Source organism: Astatotilapia calliptera, chromosome 1 (genome assembly GCF_900246225.1).
Source record: "Astatotilapia calliptera chromosome 1, fAstCal1.2, whole genome shotgun sequence".
In the NCBI taxonomy this organism is placed as follows: domain Eukaryota; kingdom Metazoa; phylum Chordata; class Actinopteri; order Cichliformes; family Cichlidae; genus Astatotilapia; species Astatotilapia calliptera.
In genome coordinates this window covers 14,275,821-14,281,606 of record NC_039302.1, presented here as the reverse complement: position 1 = coordinate 14,281,606, position 5,786 = coordinate 14,275,821, and the positions used below count along the sequence as shown (strand labels likewise).

Genomic DNA, 5,786 nt, shown 5'->3' with positions numbered 1-5,786 from the left:
AGACCACTGATAATCTCCCTCGATCTGGGGCTCCACGCAAGATCTCATCCCGTGGGGTCAAAATGATCATGAGAACGGTGAGCAAAGATCCCAGAACCACACGGGGGGACCTGGTGAATGACCTGCAGAGAGCTGGGACCAAAGTAACAAAGGTCACCATCAGTAACACACTACAATGGCAGGGAATCAAATCCCGCAGTGCCAGACGTGTTCCGCTGCTGAAGCCAGTGCACGTCCAGGCCCGTCTGAAGTTTGCCAGAGAGCACATGGATGATACAGCAGAGGATTGGGAGAATGTCATGTGGTCAGATGAAACCAAAGTAGAACTTTTTGGTATAAACTCAACTCGTCGTGTTTGGAGGAAGAAGAATACTGAGTTGCATCCCAAGAACACCATACCTACTGTGAAGCATGGGGGTGGAAACATCATGCTATGGGGCTGTTTTTCTGCCAAGGGGACAGGACGACTGATCCGTGTTAAGGACAGAATGAATGGGGCCATGTATCGTGAGATTTTGAGCCAAAACCTCCTTCCATCAGTGAGAACTTTGAAGATGAAACGAGGCTGGGTCTTCCAACATGACAATGATCCAAAACACACCGCCCGGGCAACAAAGGAGTGGCTCCGTAAGAAGCATTTGAAAGTCCTGGAGTGGCCTAGCCAGTCTCCAGACCTCAACCCCATAGAAAATCTGTGGCGGGAGTTGAAAGTCCGTGTTGCTCGTGTAACCCGTTCATGTGTTACGCCTGTTGTTCTGCGTTGTGTTCTGGCGTGAAAGTAAGAGGCAGGAGACAGTGCTGGGTCTTTGGCTCTTTACTGCACATCTGCAACACAGAAATATGCGTTCGATCTGTGTGTGTCATGCGACTGCCAGTACACCTCTCCTCCGGCCATGCTGAAAGGAGCTGTGTCTGCAGCTTCATTAATGTACATTAATGTAATGAATCAAATACAACAAATTGTTTTAAAACATTAACTTAAGCTCTCAAAAACAAAAAGCACAAAATAAATAATATGTCACTGAAAAAACATCAAAACAACTTATAAGAACAATAAATGAAAGACTGCATCTCCAAAACATAAGAACATCTCCATACCTGCAACACAGAAATATGCGTTCGATCTGTGTGTGTCATGCGACTGCCAGTACACCTCTCCTGACGAAGGAAAAAAGAGTGCATGCTGTTAAAAAAAGAGAGACTGCCGCGAGTACGCTCTCAAGCCGCTAGCGATCAGGCTAACTTAGCATGCTAGCATTTTAGCTGCGTTCTCGACTAAAACTCATTATAAGTGTATATTAGTGAACTCCGCCCTCCACAAAACTTATCCCGAATGAGTCTCTTAATGACAAACAAAAACGCGGCGGTTCGGCTGTATTCACACTGCAGCTTGGGATCCGAACAAACTTTAATTAGCTGAGAGCAACGTGGCAGTGACTTACCTCCGGCCATGCTGAAAGGAGCTGTGACCGGGGCACACATGCACGCGCCTACGTCACCACGCAGCGCACACATGCACATGAACGCACACAGACTCAGATCACACAGGTAGGAGAGTGAGATGCAAAAATGACATATTTAATCCAAAAAAAGAAAGTGTTTTGGGTGAAATTCACAAGTATTTAACACATATGTTACACTCGGCGACAGCCCCAAAACATCACTGCTCTCGAGAAGATCTGCATGGAGGAATGGGCCAAAATACCAGCTACTGTGTGTGCAAACCTGGTAAAGACCTATAGTAAACGTTTGACCTCTGTTATTGCCAACAAAGGTTATGTTACAAAGTATTGAGTTGTATTTTTGTTATTGACCAAATACTTATTTTCCACCCTGATTTACGAATAAATTCTTTACAAATCCTACCATGTGGATTCATGGATTTTTTTTTCACATTCTGTCTCTCACAGTTGAAGTGTACCTCTGGTGCAAATTACTGACCTCTGTCATCATTTTAGGTGGGGGAACTTGCACAATCGGTGGCTGACTAAATACTTTTTTGCCCCACTGTATGTGGAGCCATCCACTCTGGTGACCCTTCTTAACCCTCTCAAGGCAGGCGTTTCCGATTTGCAACAGTTAAAAACTAACAACCTGATTACCCCACATACATATTTTACTTTTTTTTTTTAGTACCACTGCAGGACTTGGTTGTGCATTAGCAAATAAAACTTAATTTGAGCCTGAGAGGGTTAATGCATGCTGATGAAACTAAGATTAGCACTGTGGCTGAATGGGTGATTGTTCTTCTTCTTCTTCAAAAAAAAAACAAAAACCCTGATGTTTAAGCTCGTCAAAACTTATGACATCAGGGTCCTGTTTGACCTCAGGCAGGTGAATTAACTCAATAAACACCACCTAGTATTACAGCCGTTCCCTGTAATACCAGATTCTTATAACACTAGCACACTTTAGTTTCACTGGAAATAGTGAAAATCATGTATTAAACTGATTTGATTTTGAGTATTAATATAGCTCTTTTGTTTTTTTTTATTTCATGTTTAATATTGTTGCAGTTTTATGCCTTGTCAGCAAGTTCAGTCCTTGGTAAACCAAGAGAACCTGTTAGAGAATATCAGATCCTGGAAACTGAGGAAGTTGCCCCCTGAATGGAGATGGGAAAACAATCATCTGACCAAATGTAGATTCCCATGCTGTACATGTGAAGTCTAATAATAGGGGACTGACCAACATGATAGCAAACACAAAACTGGTGTTGTAGTTTCCATACAACAATGCTCACTGTGAAAGATGCTTTTTTCCCCTCCAGTTAGGAAGATTCACACAGATTGCTGAAAACATCTTAACACTGACACTCGACAGCCCTATTGCATTGGAAGATAAATACACACCCTTGCTGTGTAATTGCACCAACAGACAGGCAGCTCCAGATGGCTAAGAGGGAGGCTCATGAGTACAATCAGCAGCACATTTGTCAGTGTTGAATAATTGTGTTAATATATAATTCATTGTGTTGCAAATTCATAGACAGTAATCTTCTGTAATTTTCTATGATTTCATGGATTTTTTTTTCCAGGGGTTGGTATAACTGGGGATCCAAACTTTTTTGTTTTTTACTGACAGGATCAATAAGTTGTGCATTTAGCAATACTCTGCTGCATACCCTGACGACTGCCGCTCACTGGATATTTTCTCTCTCCCCCCTCCCTCTTTTCCCTCTCTAAACCCTAGAGATGGTTGTGTGGGAAAACCCCAGTAGATCAGCAGTTTCTGAGATACTCAAACCAGCCCATCTGGCACAAACAACCTTGCAGTGTTCAAAGGCATTTAAATCGCCTTTCTGTTTCCATTCTGATACTCAACTTAACCTTTAGTAATTCCTCTTGACCATGACTACATGTGTAGTCAGCCATATGATTGGCTGATTAGATGTTTGCATTAACTTAATTAAAAAGGGTATACCTAATGAAGTGACTGTGAGTAAGTGTTATAACCTGTGACATTTTAATATCTATAGGCATGTACTTGAAATGTTTCTTCTTTTCCTCTTTTCCACTTTTCTTGTGTTTGATAGAAAAACCAGCTGGCAGACACTCTAAGAACCAGCAATGTGCTATTGTCAGAAGCAAAGAAATCTTCACGATAATCACTGCCGCTTTTATCTCTTTTTAAACTTTTTTTTTCTGCACAACAAATAAACAAGTTAAAAAATATCCATGTTAAGTAAATTGCCTTCAGATACTGTAACCTTTTTCTGTTATACACTTTAACTTTCTTTTACCTTGTCTTATTATCCTGCTTAATGTAATTGAATTTTATAGTTTACATTACATATATGTCCATATCACATCCCTTGCTGGAATAATAAGACAAGCCATCGCTGATATCAGACATAGCAAAGCCTACTTTAATGCAGAACATCCCCCTGTTAAACTATGCCAAAACCTCCCTTAGTCCCTGTCCAATAGTCTCAATACTGTACTCTTGGGGGGGAAATGTGGTTTGCAGAGCTGTCATTGTTAAATCACTACTGATAGAATGAACTGTAAGACCGGTAAAAAGGTCTCTTATAGCAAAATGTTCAGCTTTCTTCAAATCCATTGGAATTCTACCTCCTAAATTGGTATACCGAACAGACAGCACAGCTTTTCAGAAACAATTCCAAGAGGGGATTATATAACATTTGTTAAGGGTATTAATCATTTTCTTTAAACCCCTGTTGTGCGTGGCAATGATGGGAACCCTATCTTTTGGCAAGTAATAAGTGATGGCCTCTGTGCTCTGTGTGTGTCTTGGAGTTTCACAGCCCCAGAGGTACATTACAGTTTCTCTTCTACTGCCTTTGTAAAAATACGAAGATGACCTTTAAAGGAAGAGGGTTTTTTTCAGTTTCGTTTATGAACCTAAATTCTAAAGGGTGTATGTATATTGTTTAGTGTGAATGTTAATTCTAGCAACATGCAGGCAACATGATTGGATGTAAGAAGAAGAGTGTTTCAGAGATCAGCGTGGAGGCTTTCACAACTTTGTGACAGTTCACACAGGCACACAGCTTAATAATTCAACAATATTTTTAAAAAAATGCAATGAAAACACAGGATTTCATCATGTACATACATGGCATCATAAGAAGAATCAAGGAAATCTCTGTAAGCAAGGGACAAGGCTCAAAAGCAACACTGGCTTTAACTGATCTCAAGGCCCTCAGGCAGCACAACCTTAAAAACTGACAAGAATCTACTGTAAGGAAACACTTTTAAACACCACTGTCAGTGAACATGTTTTGTTGCTGTAGAGAGATAATTTTTTCTGGTTGGATCTCAGTAAAACAAAGTATGCTGTAATTTTCAGTGAGCTTGTATTGTTTGAAAAACATTTTCTCTGGGAAAACATCTACATTTTCTTTGTGTTGTTTTCATTTAAATGTAGGGTTTAAATGAGCCGCAAATCAGAAAAATATCTTTTTTATCTACATTATACACAGAATCACTGCTAGGAAAAGAAAGAGCTCCTGCAAAGACTCTGTATGGGTTCACACCAAACTGGGGATGACGATGAAAAAATAGATGCACTCAACACAGCCTGGCAGATTATTAGTGTTAGACAAGTTACTTGAACACTGTAATCAATTACTCAAGGAACTTGAAACAACACCCACACAACACATCTTTATTTAGGAATAGATACTGCACATTACATTTTAACGGACAGAAAATCCTGCAATTTCATATAAATTACTAATATTCCTAAACTAGATTATTCTGTGATAACATGCAAGCACTGAGTTCATCAGACACACACTCCACAACTCACATGAATATGAATGCATTCATTTATTTAATTAATATTTGCCAGATCATCTATACAGTAGACTGCTCTATCCACTCAACAAAGAATGACCAAACTGATGTCAGCACTACATCAAATTCCCAACAGGACAGAGATCAAGGCAACCCCCAAATGTCAAACAGAGAGTTAGTGGGATGTAATTGTAATTGTAACAAAGCCACAGCAGACCTGGGTGCACGTTCATGCTTCGCAGCATACATTAATACTTTGACGGTTGCTGTACATCTACACACAGAGCTGCAGCTCTCCCGCTGTCAGCTCAACATAACAACAACCACTATCACAGGACCCGGTGCAATACTTAAGTCGGCGGGCTGTGCAGGTGCGTCCGCCTTCTCTGCATGCCACCGCAGGCCACGCCCCACCACAGTAATACTATTACAACACAGTATTATTAAATGTCTTACTGCCCAACAGTTGCGCCAATACCATTTAGTCACACTTTGTTGTCTCCGTGTGAGGATGGAGCAGAGGTT

At 40.7% G+C, this 5,786-nt stretch overlaps 1 long non-coding RNA gene across 1 annotated transcript; it reads right to left on the bottom strand.

Annotated features, from left to right (window-relative positions):
* Positions 1-721: 721 nt before the first annotated feature.
* On the bottom strand, positions 722-1,635 carry LOC113019439 (uncharacterized). The gene is made up of 3 exons (XR_003272015.1): positions 1,443-1,635; positions 1,099-1,158; positions 722-825 (listed from the first exon to the last, which is right to left on the bottom strand). It is a non-coding gene; the product is annotated as an uncharacterized LOC113019439 (long non-coding RNA).
* Between the last annotated feature and the right edge of the window lie 4,151 nt (positions 1,636-5,786).